This window comes from Gopherus evgoodei, chromosome 1, assembly GCF_007399415.2.
Source record: "Gopherus evgoodei ecotype Sinaloan lineage chromosome 1, rGopEvg1_v1.p, whole genome shotgun sequence".
NCBI classification, from domain to species: Eukaryota; Metazoa; Chordata; order Testudines; family Testudinidae; genus Gopherus; species Gopherus evgoodei.
This window is the reverse complement of record NC_044322.1, coordinates 219,477,963-219,494,493: the sequence shown is the minus strand read 5'-3', so window position 1 is coordinate 219,494,493 and position 16,531 is coordinate 219,477,963. Positions and strand designations below refer to the sequence as shown.

At 50.6% G+C, this 16,531-nt stretch overlaps 1 protein-coding gene and 2 non-coding genes across 5 annotated transcripts in view; 1 reads left to right on the top strand and 2 right to left on the bottom strand.

Moving 5' to 3' along the window:
* Positions 1–16,531, bottom strand: part of LOC115636587 (zinc finger protein 154-like) — a 658,270-nt gene that overhangs the window by 555,105 nt on the left and 86,634 nt on the right. The gene's annotated exons all lie outside the window — the stretch shown is intronic.
* Positions 5,265–5,337, bottom strand: TRNAF-GAA. Its single transcript has one exon. It is a non-coding gene; the product is annotated as a tRNA-Phe (tRNA).
* Positions 14,151–14,223, top strand: TRNAF-GAA. The gene has a single exon. It is a non-coding gene; the product is annotated as a tRNA-Phe (tRNA).

Sequence of the window (16,531 nt, the reverse complement as noted above, 5' to 3'; positions counted from 1 at the left end):
CCCTCCCCAAACACTGGAAGGCCCAGCTCAGGAACCTGGTCACTCTTACAGCCGCCTCTTCCACCCTGAGCAGTAGGGAGGAGGATTGAGTCTCCCTCCCTCAGGCCTGCCCTCAGCATTCCTGGGGAAAGACCAATGCTGCCAAAGTGACTTTGGGCCAAGAGGTCAACCAAGAGGCCAGCCTCCTGTGCCTGGCTGCAGCTGAGCTGCAGGACTCCAAGTAAACCCAGTTCCCATCTGTTGTGTATTTGGTTGTCATGGTTTTTGTTCCTATGGCAAATGAGTTAGATTATCAGGGGATAGCCCAGCCACCTTCGGCCGGTTAGGCGAGCTCTGTGTCTGTAAATAAATGGTAGTTTTGTTAGCTGTCTGCTGTCTGGCCTCAAGTGATTTCTTCCTAAATCGGCTGCCCTCAAGGATATAAAAAGTGGTGATGAGGATGGGATTCCAGTGCTGCTCCAGTAACAGAAGGAAGTAGAAGTCAAGGTAAAGAACAAACAAAGAAAAAAACTGCTTGTTTGCATTGACTATGAAAGTGAAACTAAAAATCATGGCTACTCTGATTGGGCCACTGGAACCTTTTGATGAGAATATAGTGCAATGGCATGCGTATACTGAGCGTTTTGAGTTTTTTGTTATTGCAAATGACATTACAGAAGAGAAGAAGGTGCCAATATTCTTAAGTGTTGTAGGGGCTAAAACCTACTCCCTGCTACGCAGCTTATTACACCCTGTTAAGCCTGAGACTAAATCTTACAGTGACATAGTGGAAATCCTGGGGTCCCATTTTTCCCCAAAACCACTGGTAATTGCTGAAAGATATTGGTTCCACAAAAGAGACCAAAAAGAAGATGAGACAGTTGTACAATTTGTAGCAATTTAAAAAAAGCTAGCAGAACACTAGAGGCTTTATCGATACTGTCGCCTACCCTTTGGAATAACGTCTGCTCCTACCCTGTTCCAGAGGGCTATGGACCAGATCTTGTGTGGCTTGTCAGGAGTTCAGTGCTATCTGGATGATATCCTGGTCACTGGAAGGAATGAAGAGGATCACTTAAAGAATTTAGAGGCTACCCTATAAAGACTGGAAGAGTATGGCCTACGAGTTCGCAAAGACAAGTGTGAATTCTTCAAGCCCTCTGTTGAATATTTGGGACACATCATTGATTCTGCAGGTCTTCATAAGGCCCCTGCAAAAGTTAAAGCTATTGTGGAGGCTCCCCCACCTCGAAATGTAAGCCAGCTGCGCTCGTTTCTAGGACTACTGAACTATTATGGAAAGTTCATCTCACAGTTAGCCACACTGCTAAAACCACTTCATGAGATCCTGGGGCAGAACAAGGCCTGGAAGTGGACTGAAGCCTGTGATGTTGCATTTAACAAAGCTAAGGATGCATTGCTAAATTCTGAAGTTCTAACGCACTTTGATCCATCCTTATCCCTACAATTGGCCTGCAATGCCTCCCCTTATGGAGTGGGAGCAGTCGTGTCACACATTATGCCTTTGGGAGAAGAGAGACCTATTGCTTTTGCTTCACGCACTCTAAGCAAAGCAGAAACTAACTACACCCAAATCAAACGTGAGGCATTAGGAATTGTTTTTGGAATTTGGAAGTTTCATCAGTACCAGTTTGGGCGAAAGTTTACTCTTCTCACAGACCATCGACCTCTGACGTCAATTTTTGAACCCTACACAGGCATTCCCCCATTAGCTGCTAGTCGTATGCAACGCTGGGCATTGTTACTTTCAGCGCACACATATGAAATCAACTATCAGAAATCCACTCTGCATGGCAATGCAGATGGCCTCTCAAGGTTGCCTTTCCCGGTCAAACATCAAGATAGTGCCCAAAAGGAAATCTTCTACTTTGAACAGGTAGAGAATACACCCATCACTGCTACTCAGATAAAGAAAGCAACTCGCGTTGACCCAGTATTGTCTCAAGTTATGGACCTGGTGATGCATGGAAAAACTCGACAAACCTCTCCGGTCTCACCCGACCTTGTTACCTACATGTCCAGGAGGACAGAGTTATCGGTCCAATCTGGTTGTTTGTTGTGGGGGAGACGTGTAATTATTCCACCACCACTGAGATCACAGATGTTAGAACAGCTACATTCCGATCACTGTGAAATAGTGCGCATGAAGGAAATTTCACGAAGCTATTTTGGTGGCCTGGATTGGACAGTGCTATTGAAGAGAAGGCAAAAGCTTGTATGTCATGTCAGGGTGTGAAGAATGCACCCCAGTGAGCACCCCTACACCCATGGGACTGGTCTGAAAACCGGTGTCAATGCATTCACATTGACTTCGCTGGACCCCTTGAAGGAACCATGTTCTTGGTGGCAGTAGATGCCCATTCTAAATGGCCAGAAGTCTCTATAATGCAGTCCACTACTGCAGAGAGTTCTATCCAGAAACTACGGGGACTCTTTAGTCGTTTCGGTCTGCCAGAACAACTTGTGAGCAACAACGGACCGCAGTTGGTCTCTCAGGAGTTTCAAAATTTTATGAAGGCAAATGGGATACACCACATCACGTCAACACCAGATCATCCATCCACCAACAGATTAGCTGAAAGATTTGTGCAGACAATTAAACACGCTTTGAAATCAGCAAGGGGACAACACTCCATTCAAAAGCGTCTGGATACCTTCTTACTTTCCTACAGAAACACACCTCATGCTACGACCCAGGCATCCCTGGCCTTTCTAATGATGGGACGACAGCTGCACACTTGCTTTGATCTGCTGAAACCTTCTGAACCCCGACAAATTGTGCAACATCAGCAGCAATATCAAGTCATCAGATGGGCATCCAGAGCCAAAGACTGAACCTTTAGCCCAGGACAGCCAATTTTGGCTCGGAATTATATTTCCAGAGCTAAATGGGTCCCTGCCACGATCATCACTCAAACAGGACCTGTTTCCTACACAGTCCAGACTGCAAAGAATCTTACCTGGCGGCGACATGTAGATCAGCTGTTGCCAGGTCATGCCAGTCCTCAGGACACATCTGCAGTTGAGTGGTCTGACTTCACCTCTTCTGGTGAGATACCGAATCACGAATCACCTGTTCCTGACTGTTCTCCTCCATTACTGCTGGCGGCTGAGATACCCCTTTGCCCAGCACGAGCTGATACCATCTCCTCACCTGTTCGTGCTGCGGACCCTGAGCCCATGGTATTTTCAGATGCAACAACATCAGAAGTTCGCCCCCAAGGATATAACACCATCCCTCCCTGTAGGGCTCCAGACAAGGCCAGCCTGCTGGATCCGGCGACCCCTCTGGTGCGCAAGTCACAACAGCCAGCAGGCAAAACACCGACTCCCACGTCATTTGAAAGAGCAAGACAAAGCCTTGAAACTCCACCTACGCTAAAGTATGAAGCAACAGGTCCCAGAGTCCCACTGAGATCTGAGCTCAGCTTGCATTGTTCAGTGTTCTGACAGCTGAACTTTACGCCACGGGATCAGATGGTGTCACAGTCTCTAGACACCTGTGACCCTCAGCTGGTAGGTTTGCACTCTGCACTCACAGCTTCTTTGCAGCTGCTTCTGCTGTCTTCTCCCCTCGGCTTTCTCAGCACCTGGCCTCACAGCACTTCCTGCCAACCAGAGACTGTGGTTTCTGGGCCCGCTCCTGCAGATGTCGGCTTCTATCCTGCTTCCTAAGGACTCAGCAGGAGAAAGGGGCCTTTCCAGGAAATTCTTACGGCTTCTGGGAATCCATGTGTGGCTCTGGACACGCCCAGGATGCGTTTGGTGACTGGCATGCACAGCAACTTAAAAGTCAGCTGCTCAAACTAGGGCTCAAACACTGGATACCCCCAGTTAAAAGCCTCATGTACTTGCCACCAGCGCCTTCCTCTTGCAGGACTCTCTTTCCTCCTCCATCAACTATAATTCTGATCTATCAGGTCCGTGGGGCTTGCCCTGAGTCCCCACATCCCCCTACTTTGTCTTTGTTCCCAGTAGGCTGCAAAAATGTCAGGGGCCACCCCCTCCCTTCACTCAGTGCTCTTGCTCATATTGGCCAGCTGGAGCTTCATCTCCTGGAACTCAGCCAGCTGTTGTTTGATATGGTTGTACATCACACGCTGACTGGCTCCCCAGCCTGGATGCTCTTGTGGAAATCCCACAGGCGATGCTGCAGGACTTGGCACCATTGGTTACTTTAATGTTGCGGTGTTTACCCAACCGCCAGAACAAAGCAGCCAACTCCTCCCTCACCGACTCCCACCAATCGCCCTGGTTGCCATAGGACACTCTGATGCTTTCCCGTTCTGTCAACACCACCAGGCCTCGCCTCCCTGCTCCTTTATCTTGCAAGCTCTTGATGTTCAGCTTCCAATATCCTCTGCCCTGGATCAGGGAATTGCCCACATTGAGCACACGGTGAGAGCTGCGTGATCCGAACTGTCCATTGGCACTACCCTGCACTGTGTTGTCGACATGCTCTCCTTCACGTAAATACGGTCAATCCGACTCCTGGCCTATGCCCTCAGAAAGGTGTACCCCCTCTGCAGCTGATGTGAGCTTGGGTCAGAGGAACAGGAGGCTACCCCCGCCTTCCACTGGTTCCATTACAGAGAAACACCTCCTCTAAGCCGACCTTGCTACAGACCTGCGCCAGGTAGTGCTCATTGTAAAAATGTTTCCTCTGATGGTCGAGAAAATGGGACCAGTGTTTCTCAGGCTGGCTGACAATTAAAATCCGCCCCAACACCAAACACCGTGTGGTCTAGAGGAGGGAGCCAGTTCCTACCATAGATCTTTCCTTTCACACCTTAACATCAAGTGTCTCCTCTTGGGCCTCTGAATCCCTGCCACATTCCCCTTCCCCAGTACTGTCGTCACTCAGCTTTGCAGAGGAACTTTCTTCCCACATCCCTGCACCCTCTGGCACCATCCTGCCTCACTCTGTTCCTGCCACTTGGGTCGACAAATAAGTCATGTGGGAAAGTATCAGAGGGTAGCCGTGTTGCTATGCATGCATCTGAGGAAGTGGGTATTCACCCATGAAAGCTCATGCTCCAAAACATCTGTTAGTCTATAAGGTGCCACAGGATTCTTTGCTGCTCATGTGGGAAAGACAGCTCCCATCTCTTATCCTTATAGGTCAGGTGAGCCAACTAGGGGAAGAAGCCCATGCTCTTTGTTGTCCTGCTGGGGAGCTCAAAATCAGGTACTTGCCCCAGGTAAGGGTGCTGCTGCTCTCCCAGAGAGCAAGCCAGCCCTGCACAAAGAGGGATCAAAGGGCCTGCCAAAGCCTGGGATTGAACAAGGGACCTTCAGATTTTCAGTCTAACTCTCTCCCCATTGAGCTACTTTGGCAGCTGTATAGCAGTATTTTGGCCTGCTGCTTCTCCGTCCCAGATGTTTTTGCAGCAGTTGCACACAAAAAGGACGTCATTGTGAGCGGCCCATGAAGACAAGACTCGCTTTTGCCTGCCTTGATCAGCTTGACTGCTTCCTCACCCCGTTCCTGCCTTAGTGCCCAGGTTCACCTGCAACTGGAAGGGGACTGGGGACCAGTAGTGTGGGGAGGAAGTTGAGCTGGACCCTGAGCTAGACTAGTCCCCGGCAGTGAGAGTCTGGCCACCACTTGCCGCCCCACCCTGTTGTTCTGGCTTCCCTCCTGGACATTTCGGGAGGGAAGTGGGGCTTCTGCCTCCCCTTCCCGATTTTCACATCACAGAGTGCAAACAGGAAAACGAACAGCTGCTCCACATCCCCACCAGAGGAACTCGACACCCTTAGCTGCTCCCCTTGCTCTCCCCTAGCTATGCTACTGAGTGGAAGCATCCTTGTGCCTATAACACAGAGGTCGATTAATCAAAACCCTCTTCTGCTAGCACCGGGCCTCCTTCTTCTTACACTGGGCCTGCAAATGAGGGGGTGACTGGCACAGCGCCAAGATTCTAACCTGTGAGGCAGGAGGTGGCTGATGCCTGCAACCTGCTGGGGAGCTCCCAAAAGTTATTAAGGGACAGAGATGCCTAAATGCCCTTAGTAACAAGGGTTTGGGGTTCACTGAGGCCAGTAAGGGGGTCACTATGTCAGCCTTATAAACCTGGGGTCAGGTCACTGTACAGCTTTCATCTAGAGCTCGGATCCCAACATCTGACAAGCAGCCCACAGCCTCCCCCTGGGTCTGCCCCACCTGGTTACTCCTTACAGGCTGACCTTATCCTGCTTCCAGCTACCGATTCGCCCCCTAATCATCCTACTGCCACTCAGAGCCACAGACGTGGAGGTGCTGAAGGAGAGAGGGGTCACTCTAGGGTGGGGTTCTTCTCTAAAGATGGTTGGCAGAAAGGTGGGGCTCAGCTCTATCTGCAACCTGCCCAGTTGCCTCACTACCAGGGGATGCAGACATTTCTGTAAGGCCATTAAATGAGGTATTTGGCTTCTGAGTTAATGTGAGGAATGTGCAATTATGAGAAGGAATTTCCATCTCTCTGTCTGCTGTGTTGCATGGCCCCAGTGGCCTAATGGATAAGGCATTGGCTTCCTCAGCCAAAAGTTGTGGGGTCAAGTCCCAGTTGGGGTAAAAAACTCCTTTCTTATTGCAAAGAAGCCTTTGCGTTATTTTCACCAACAAAGCTGGGAGACGTTTGAACACAAAGTACTCGATCTTGGAAACAATTCCCCAGAAACAGCATCTTCCGCTTGACAAATGCTTTCTAGACACATCAGTAGCAAACAGTTAATACTAGTGTTTGTCTGAGAATAGAGTGAAGGGGAGTGTTTACTCCGACACCTCAGTGAAAGAGCAAGGCCATTCTGAAAGAGAATGGATCTGTCTGGAGGCAAAGCAGACCTTGACAATGAGCAACAGTGTGAAAAGAGGTTCAAATGTGTGTTAGGTGTTAGTTAGGTTGGTCTGACAAATTTCAAGAAAATATCAATGCTCATAGACTGATGCAGACAGTGGCTGTTTCTTATCTTTTACTGAGAGTTCATTGAAAAACATTTTCCTTAACTATGTTACGGAATATTAGGTGGGCTATGAAGGCACCATTCTTCCTGCTTTCACCCTTGGAGACAACACGGCTACATGGCATGCGGCCAATGCGCACCTTCCAGTCAACTGCTAGAGAAGACAACACAGACAGGGACGGCAGCAGGGCAGACTGGAGTTCCATGGAGATGGTGGGACCAGGTCTCATCAATGGGGAGGTGGCCATCCCAGCATGCACAAGGCTAAGTCAGCAAGTGCAGTGTGTGCTCCACGGTGCCCCTAATCCCTGCAAATGATGGTGGAGGGCAGTTACTTAGTTCGGTTGGTCTGGAAAATTTAGGGCTTGGTTACACTTGCAGATGTAGAGCGCTGGGAGTTAAACCAGTCCTCAGAGATGGCAGTAGGGAAAACGCTGCCATGTGCTTGCACTGTCAGCTGCAAGCGCGCTGGAGTGGCCACATTAGCAGCTCTGACAATGCCACAGAGAGCAGTGCATTGTGGTAGGTATCCCAGTGTGCAAGTGGCTGCAACGTGCTTTTCAAATGGGGGCGGGGGTGGAGTGTGACAGGAAGTGTGTTGTGTGTATGTGGGGGGAGTGACAGTGTGTCAGCATGCTGTCTTGTGTGTTTGGACAGTAGCAGACCGCCCTCTCTCTCACACACACTCACAACAGCAACATTCCACACTGATGGTTGCTTTGTCCCGGAGCAGATAAGCAGCCGGCTGTCAGAAACGGAGCTTTGAAAGGGGATATCTGCATGCCTGAAGCCGATTTCAAAATAATGACCAGAGTGGGCACTTGGCTTCAGGGGATTATGGGATGTTTCTTGAAGCCAGTCACAGTGCAGTAATGCAACATGTCATCCACACTGATGCCTGGGCATTTCAGCGGGGCACAGTGAGCTTTATGCTTCTCATGGAGGTGGATTACCCGGAGCGCTCCAGCTGCAGAGCCCAGGTGCTCCATGTGCCTTGCCAGTGTGGACACCTCAGGATTTCAGGCAGCCAGGGCTGCTTTAATGGGCTCTAGCTTGCAAGTGTAGCCAAGCTCTTAGACAATGTCACTTGTGTGACTTACTTACTTGTGCTGCTGTAATAAATACAATAGATGTGCAATAGTCAGAAATTGCATCAGCAGAGAAGTATATTGTAGGGAAACCCTAAGGAAATTAAGAGTTTAAATTATCCTCCACATGTCCCGCATCCCACTAAAATGAATCCAACCTACAGGTCCCATGGGCAGAAGTATCGGTGTCAGGAGGCTACATTGTTAGCACAGTAAATGAAGCTGCAAAAGAAATGATGTTTAAATGACCTCACTCTATTTTTTACAATCCTGTATTAAAAGGTAATAGATACAGATGTACATCAGGCAGGGATGTTTGGAGGATGAAGCCTTTATGCTTCCATCCCTCACCACTGTCAAGTTTTAGCCAATTAGGACAAGTCAGCAAATAAGAACAACCTCAGGTATCAGTAACTGCTACAGGGAGGGAGCAGTTTCTGGCACTACACCTGCACAGCTCTGCTCCCCGGCTCTTCTCGGGCTCCTGCTCTCTCCTTAGCTCCACCCCACTCTGACCCAGGCAGTTCCACCTCACAAGGAGGATGGGACCCCCTGGCCTGGTGACTCCCTCATTACACTGCCTGGCCTGTCAGTCCGGCTAACTTGGAGCTTTGGCCTCTCCCCATTGCCCCTGGGGACTGTCAGTCTTAGGGTTCTGATTTCCCATTGGCCCTTCCGCCCTCTATTGGGACTGGGAACTAGCCAACCAAAACCCCCACTAAGTGTAACACCTTTGGGGTTTAGAGAGCATGGCCCTTTTAAATCTTTTTCCCAGGGGGAGAGGGAGAGTAAGAAAAAAGGAGGGAAACTCCAGGGGGCAGCACTGGAGCTCCAGGGAGGGAGAGATGCGGCTGGCAGGCTCTGGAGAAGTGAAGCAGGGAGAACCTGCCTGAGGCCTGAGCAGGACAGGCCTGATCGGGGACAGCCCAGGACAGGAGCCAGGAGGAGCCCTGTGCCGGGGGAATCACCTGAGAAGAACAGGTCAGAGCGGGACCCAGCATCACGGCTGCCCAGGGCTGCGAGTACTGGGGTCTGTGACTCTGCACTGGGAACAAGGCGGGAGGCTATAGCTAATTAAGTGGGGAGGTGGTTGCTCTGTGTGGTTTTGCACAGAGCGGCAGAAGAGAGCACCGGAGGGTTTGCTGGGGAGAGTTCACTGGCGCTGAAGGTGACCAGGAGCACCCAAGACTCACCATGGGACTGGAACTTTGCTGAGGCTTCCTGAACTCTGTGTGCAGACCCATTGCTCAGTGTCTGCCCTTCCAGACTGTGTTACCACTTGGCCTACGGGGCCTTGGTTTGGATGCAGCCCTGTTCTACTGCTCCCCCTATATTTCCCCGTGTTGTATTTTTCCTCTCATCCCTCTGTAAATAAATATCTCCCTTTGTTATATCCATTGTACTTTTCCTGTGGGTGGGTGGGTGTTCACTTTGGGGGGTTTGGAACATGTGCCCCTGGGGTGGAAGGGATTTCTCCTGCTGCATTCCTGCACGTGTCTTCTCTTGGCCAGCGCTGCCTGCAGAGCAGACTCTATCTTGGCCACGAAGGCGCTAAAAGAACAGGAGTACTTGTGGCACCTTAGAGACTAACAAATTTATTTCAGCATGAGCTTTCGTGAGCTATAGCTCACTTCTTCGGATGCATAGAGTGCTAAAGTTACACTAAGATACAGAATTTGTGGCCATTGTCTGGGCCCAAGCAGCTAGACAACAGCCACACCTGCCCTTTGGGGGTCTCCGCAAAGAGTAAACACCCTTGTCCCACCACTGAAATCAGTTGTCCCAACACTTTTTGAGGCTCACACCCCCCTTACCTTTGTCCATGCCCCCATGAGCCACACCTGGGAATGGGGCCACAACTGCAGGGGAAGGAATGCAGACAGGGGTAAGGGGGCTGAGGCAGGGGCCAGAGCTGGGGGTGGGGGCAGAGACCAGCAGCAGAACCACATGTGTAGGACTGGGAGAGGACCCATGGGAGCCATGCCAGCAGCCAGGGCCAGCAGCTGGGACTACAGCCAGGAGCAGAGCTGGATGGTGCTAGCTCCCCACACCCTCTGGGGGCTGGCCTGGGCCCTAGTTCCATTCCCCAAATGTTACTTCATTCCACCTGGTGGGATGCACCCCACATTTTGGACCTCTGACCTAGATAATCATGCAACAAATAGGGGAAACTGAGGTATACACAACATGCAAAACTATCAGAAAATTCCCACTTTATCACAAGAGTGTCAGTGGGGTCTGAGCTGGGCAGCAGCACAGGGAGAGTGGGGAGGTTTCCCTTTGGAAAAATTAAACTGCAAAACATTCCCCTGTGCTCCCGCAAAAGCCTCTCATTTATCCCTTAACCTCCTCTCCATGAAAATCTCCACCCCTGCACTGGCACAAACAGACCCCCTCACTCATTGCAGATTTTTAACTTTTCTTACTTTTCCTTTCCCTTGTACAAACATTTTCCCCATCAAAATGATCAAGGGCTTTAAAAATGAGAATAAGAGAACAAACTAAATCAAAACCAAAGAAACGCTATCGACCTCCTCACCACACACAGTTTGAGTCTGAATTTTCTATTGAAATGTTGAGGCAATAAAACTCTCATTGATATTGTCCAGTAAAGAAACCTAAACCTCCCATCCAGTACCTAGGACATCTATTTCCGAACCACCAATGCTTCAGCTCCTTTGGTGAGATTTCCAGCTGCCCAATCCTGCTGCTATTCCAGGGAGCAATTCCTGACTCCTGTCAGCATTTATTTCAGCCCTGTTCTGTGCATCACAGGTTTCTCCAGGAAAGGGCAGTGAATGGTTCTAGGGTTCAGTGATCCTCATTCAAATCAAGCTAGAACCTGAGAATCCTTCCCCTTTCCCAGGCTGTGGGAGGGGAGGCATTTCAAAGAGCTCTCAGAGCTATAGCACATGGCTAAGGAAAGAGAAAAATCCTCATATCCTCACTCTGCTTTGGGTGCTGAGTTTACTCCTGAAGCCTCTGCCACCCACCTAGTGCCCTATGGCTCATCCCTGACCCTTGCTGCTGTTCCTTGCTATAGAATGTGAAAGGAGCAGAGGCAGCGCAGGAGCCTTCTGGGGACACAGATCCAAAGCGTTGGGAGAGACACATTGTCTGAGACATCAGAGCACTGTAAACCCTGCAGCCACCCGCTCAGTCAGGGGCCTGTTCCAGCCCTGAGTCTGGGCTACTGAGATGCCTCCCACAGAGCAGGGTGCCCACAGATTACAGCCTGAAAATAGGCATGTGACACTAACTCTTGCTTTCCCTGACAGGGCTTCCCCTAGACCAAGTGACATCCCAGGCAAGAAGTGTCTTTGGTGGCCCCCTAGCCCCACCCCTGCTCCATATGTTAAACCATTGAATACGTTATTTTTTATTGCATTTGTAGCTCATCTCATGATTTTGATGCACAATTTGATGCATGATTTTCTCTATCATATAAGACAATACATTTTCATGCTAGGATGTGTAAATCTGTATTTATTCAGGCCATATATAAGCAAATTTTAAAAAATCATTTCCTTTAAGCATATAGAAACTTTTAATTTTAACAGTAACTGAAAGGTACTAACGCCTAGAAATGGAACTGTCACCAGCACAGGGTGGGCCAGTATTAAATAGTGTTACAGTAGGAGACAGCGTTAGGATGTTAACCCCAGGCCTTTAGTTCAAAGGTCACTTCTCTTGCCTTTCCCCCATGAACTGAAGAGCCGCATTCGAGAGATCCAAAGACTAGTTGATGACATTTTGAAGTGCTAAAATAGCAAGTGATGTCTGTCTTGCATTGGCCATTATTGACTGGTGAGATGTTTAGTGAGAATAAGTTTCAAGGTGAGAAGCAGCAGCCCAAAAAGCCACCCTGTAGGTGCTGAAGTAGCTCAGCTGGGAGAGTGTTAGACTGATGATCGAAAAGTCCTTGGTTCAATCCCTGACTTCTGCAGCGATGGGCTGTTTCCTGGAAACACAGCAGTCCTTTTATCCAATGCAATTCCCTCATTTTGGGTTTCTCTGCAGGAAAAGGCAGCATTGGTTTCTGCACCCACTTGGCCCACCTGAACTTTCTTTCTTCTCTTGATCTTTCTCAGCAAGAGCAAGAAAAAGAAGCTCTTCCTCAAGCTGGAGTCACAAGGGTGACATCACGACGACTTCCTGAGCCTCGGCTCCAGTCCTCTGCTCTTCCAGCTGACCCATCGAAGAGCTGTTGTCATGTTCTCCAGGTTCACTCCTCAGTGTATGCCAGGGTGAGCACCACCAAAGTACATGGAATTTGAGGGTGGGGTAGTGCACTGTGATGGAGTTGCTGTAGTGCAGCAGTTCTCACGGTTACCTAACATGCGAAAGGGCCTCAGCCCAAAACCAGGCAGCAACATGCTGACTTCCTTTTCCCAGCTCCCCTTGCTGTCCGGCAAGGTGCTCCTCCTTCTGCCATTGGCCTGTCCCTCGCATAACCCCAACCCCCGCATGATAGAGCGTGGTGACATCAGTGGACAAAGTACCTTGGCATCAGCCTGGGGAAGCTAGAGGAATTAGGCCAGTCGCCTTTTGAATGCTTGTGGCTTGGCCTCCTCTGCCCTTGGAGGTTGGCCTGTGGAAGCTGGCTCCTTTGAGTGACTTGCCAAAGGAGGAAGTGAGGCAGGAATGGGGCAAAAGAGGAAAGTCAAGCTGAGGAAGGCAGGGCAGAAGCTAAGCGCATCATTGCAGCTAAATGGTGTTAATAGTAGCCACCATTCATTCTGCAAAGCCTGGGGAGGTGCAGTTGGCTGCTGGGAGGTAGAATCCTGTGCCTACCTCTTGGCATCCCAGGGGTGGCTACTTGCAGCTCAGGAGAAGAAGAAGCGGGGTTCTGGGTGGAAGGAAAAGAATCAATGGTGAGTCCTAGTGGGCTGCTTTCTGGCAAGATGATTTTCCACTTTAGGCTTGGGAGGAGCCTGCGAGCTGTGGGTGGAATTGTTCCAGTGAGAACCGCTGCTCTTGTCTTGCAGACCTGGGGGCGCCAGTGACAGCTTGAGGGGGCAGGTGCTGACTTGAGTGAATGGGATATAGCAAACCCCATCCTGCCCTTCTGGGGCCAAGTCCACTGCTTGTCTCCCGTGTTGTGACATCCAAATTTAAATCTTCCTAGCATGTGCTGTGACTTGTGTATTAAGCCTTCCTGGTGGGCCTGGTTGTTGCCAAAGTAGCTCATTTGGGAGTATATTAGATTGAAGATCTGAAGGTTTCTGGCCTGATACCAGGCTTTAGCACCTCCTCAACCCTGAGCATGTCATGCTGGGCTTTCTTCTGGGTGTGCAGCTGTGCCTTAAACTCACAAGTTTTCCTAATTTCAGAGGCAACATTTGCAGAGGGTGTGTGTGGTGTCATGTTCCCCACCTCGGTTAGCTATCGCCTGCTACATCATGTGGTGCTGCCAGCGCAGCAGGGAGGTACCTGGGGCAGCCAACAGAAAGGGGAGGCACATCCGGCTCTTCAGTGGCAATTTGGCCCATTCAGTCCCTCTCGGAGGGAAGGACTTGCTGCTGAAAACGGTAGAGCTGCCATCGATTGTGGATTATTATTTTTTTGTCACTTGGGGCAGGAAAAATGCTGGATCTGGCCCTGTTCCATGGAAGACAAGTTGTTAAATCCCAAATGAGTGGAGTTCTATCAGTTCTCAGCCTGAGTCCTTAGGTCTTAATCCTGACGCTATGTTGGGTAATTCCGGTGGGGGTGTGGAGCAGCCGTTTGTTTTCCTGTTTGCGCTCCTCTGCAGTGTGAAAATTGAGGGGGGAGGCAGAAGCCCCACTTCCCTCCCGAAATGATGTCCAGTGGGGAACGCCAGGGACAAAAGGGTGGGGCGGCAAGTGGTGGCCAGCTTCTCACCGCCAGGGTCTAGTCTAGCTCAGGGTCCAGCTCAACTTCTTCCCGCACCATTGGCCCCCAGACCCCTTCCACCACCAGGTCAACCCGGGCACTAGGGCAGGAACGGGGTGAGGCAGCAGGTCAACCTGATCAAGGCAGGCAAAAGCGAGTCTTGTCTTCATGGGCCACTCACAATGACGTCCTTTTTATGTGCAACTGCTGCAAAAACATCTGGGACGGAGAAGCAGCAGGCCAAAATAGTGTTGCACAGCTGCTAAAGTAGCTCAGTTGGGAGAGCATTAAACTGAAGATCTGGAGGTCCCTGGTTCACTCCCAGGCTTTGGCAGGCCCTTTCATCCCTCTTTGTACACTGGTGGCTTGTTTTCTGGGAGCACAGCAGTTCCTGCACACAAGATGAATCCCTGAGTTTGGGCTCTGCAGTAGGGAAAAATACTGTGGGCTTCTGCCCCTAGGTGGCTGGCCTGACCTTTAACAATGTGGGACAGGAGCTGTCTCTCCTACATGAGTTATTGGTGCACCCAATATGGCAGAAAGAGAGTGAGGCAGAGTGACCCTCAGGAATGGTTCCAGAGGGGGTGCTGGGCAGTGACAGGCAGGGACTGGGGATGAAAACTGCTCTGTGCAGCTTAGCAACGGCAGTGCCCTGGAAGGGACACCTGTGAAAAGGGCTGTGTGGAAGATGGAAGGGATTTGGGGGCGCAGGAGGAGTTGCTTGATATTCAGTGTCTTGGAGCAGTTGGACTTGGACATGATGGGTGTTCAGGAAATGCAGGTTAACAACTCTAGGGTAGCTTGATGGGCAGAGGATGATTAGTGGAAGGGCTCATCTCTCTGGTCCTCCTGGCCAGGGAAGAATGATTGGGTTGAGTCTTGTTCTTCACATTCACGGTGCGAGTACAGAAGGGGCTAGAGCTCCAACCAGGGAGGGCATTACTGGTGGGCTTTGTGCTCTGCAGCACTGGTTACGGCTATATTAGTGTTTATCGTCCCCAGTTAAGGCTTGAAAGGAAAGTTCTACGAAGGAACTGGCTCCCTTCCTCTGGACCGCAGTGTTTGGTGTCGAGGGGGGGATTTCAATTGTTGCAGCTGGCCTGAGGACTGCTGGTCTTGTTTTCCCGACCATCAGAGGAAACTCTTCTATGATGAGCACTACCTGCCGCAGGTCTGTAGCGAGGTTGGCTTAGAGAATGTGTTTCTCCATAGTGGAACCAGTGGCGGGTGGGCAGTAGTCTCCTATTCCTCTAACCTGAGCTCACACCAGCCACAGAGGGGGTACACCTTTGTGCGGGGACAGACCAGGAGTCGCATTGACCGGATTTACGTGAAGGGGAGCACGTCGACAGCCCAGTGCAGGGTGGTGCCAATGGACAGTTCAGATCACACAGCTCTCACCATGTGCTCAATGTGGGCAATTCCCTGACCCAGGGCAGAGGATATTGGAAGCTGAACATCCAGAGCTTGCAAGATAAAGGAGAAGGGGGGTGAGGCCTGGCGGTGTTGGCAGAACGGGAAAGCATCAGAGGGTTCTATAGCAACCAGGGGGATTGATGGGAGTCAGTGAGGGAGGAGTTGACGGCTTTCTTCTGGTGGCCGGGGAAACACTGCAACATTAAAGAAACCAACGGTGCCAAGTCCTACAGTATTGCCTGTGGGATTTCCACCAGAGCATCCAGGCAGGGGAGCCAGTCAGTGTGTGACTGTACGACTGGATCAAGGGACAGCTGGCCAAGTGCCAGGAGATGAGGCTGCAGCTGGCCGATATGAGTGGGAGCACCGAGTGAAGGGAGTGGCGGCCTCCCCTGACATTTTTGTGGCCTGCAGGGAATGGAGACAAAGCAGGGGGATGCGGGGACTCAGGACAGGACCACAGTTGCTGGAGGAGGAGAGAGAGTCCTGCAAGAAGAAGCTGCTGGTGGGAAGCAATAAGTACAGCATGGAAGCCAGCCTGCCGACAGTCACAGGGGTCTAGAAATTGAAACAGCAGCAGGTCCCATGGTGTAATGGGCAGCACTCAGGCCTTTGAATCCTGGAATGTGAGTTTAAATCTCAGTGGGACCTCCTGGACATATGTTGGTTTGCCGCAAAGCCATGGAACTCAATGTGCTTGGCTACCCTCTCTCAGGGTGAACTAGAGTGAGTTTTTTCCCTCCTGCTGGGTGACTGATGCCCACTGGAGATCGGTCTTTGGTCCAGCAGGTTCAATGAGCTGGCTTCTATATGTTGGGGTCCTAGAACTTAACAGTCTGGCTAGAGATTCCTGTGGCTTGACCACATGGTTGTTTCTCAGTGCTTCACCTGATGTCCACAACTTTGGTCCCTGCAGCTGCCACACTCTTCCTCCTGCCCACATGGCATTTAAAGGAAGGAGTGCCAGGGCCAGGCTTCATAGTCAGAGCTAGGCAGGAGGGAGGCAGAGTTCCAGGCTGGATCCCAGCACACCTCTCTTCCTCTGGGCACCTAGAGCAAAGGCAGCTGGTGCTGACAGCTCCAAGGGAAGGCATGGCAAACACCCACTGAAGATGTGCTTAATCCACTTGCTGATCAGAAGGAAAACCTGTCAAAATGTGTGTGCAAGGAGAACCCGCTTGGCTTGGAAGGAGCGAGGAAAAAGAGCGAGTGAAAAAAATAACTTG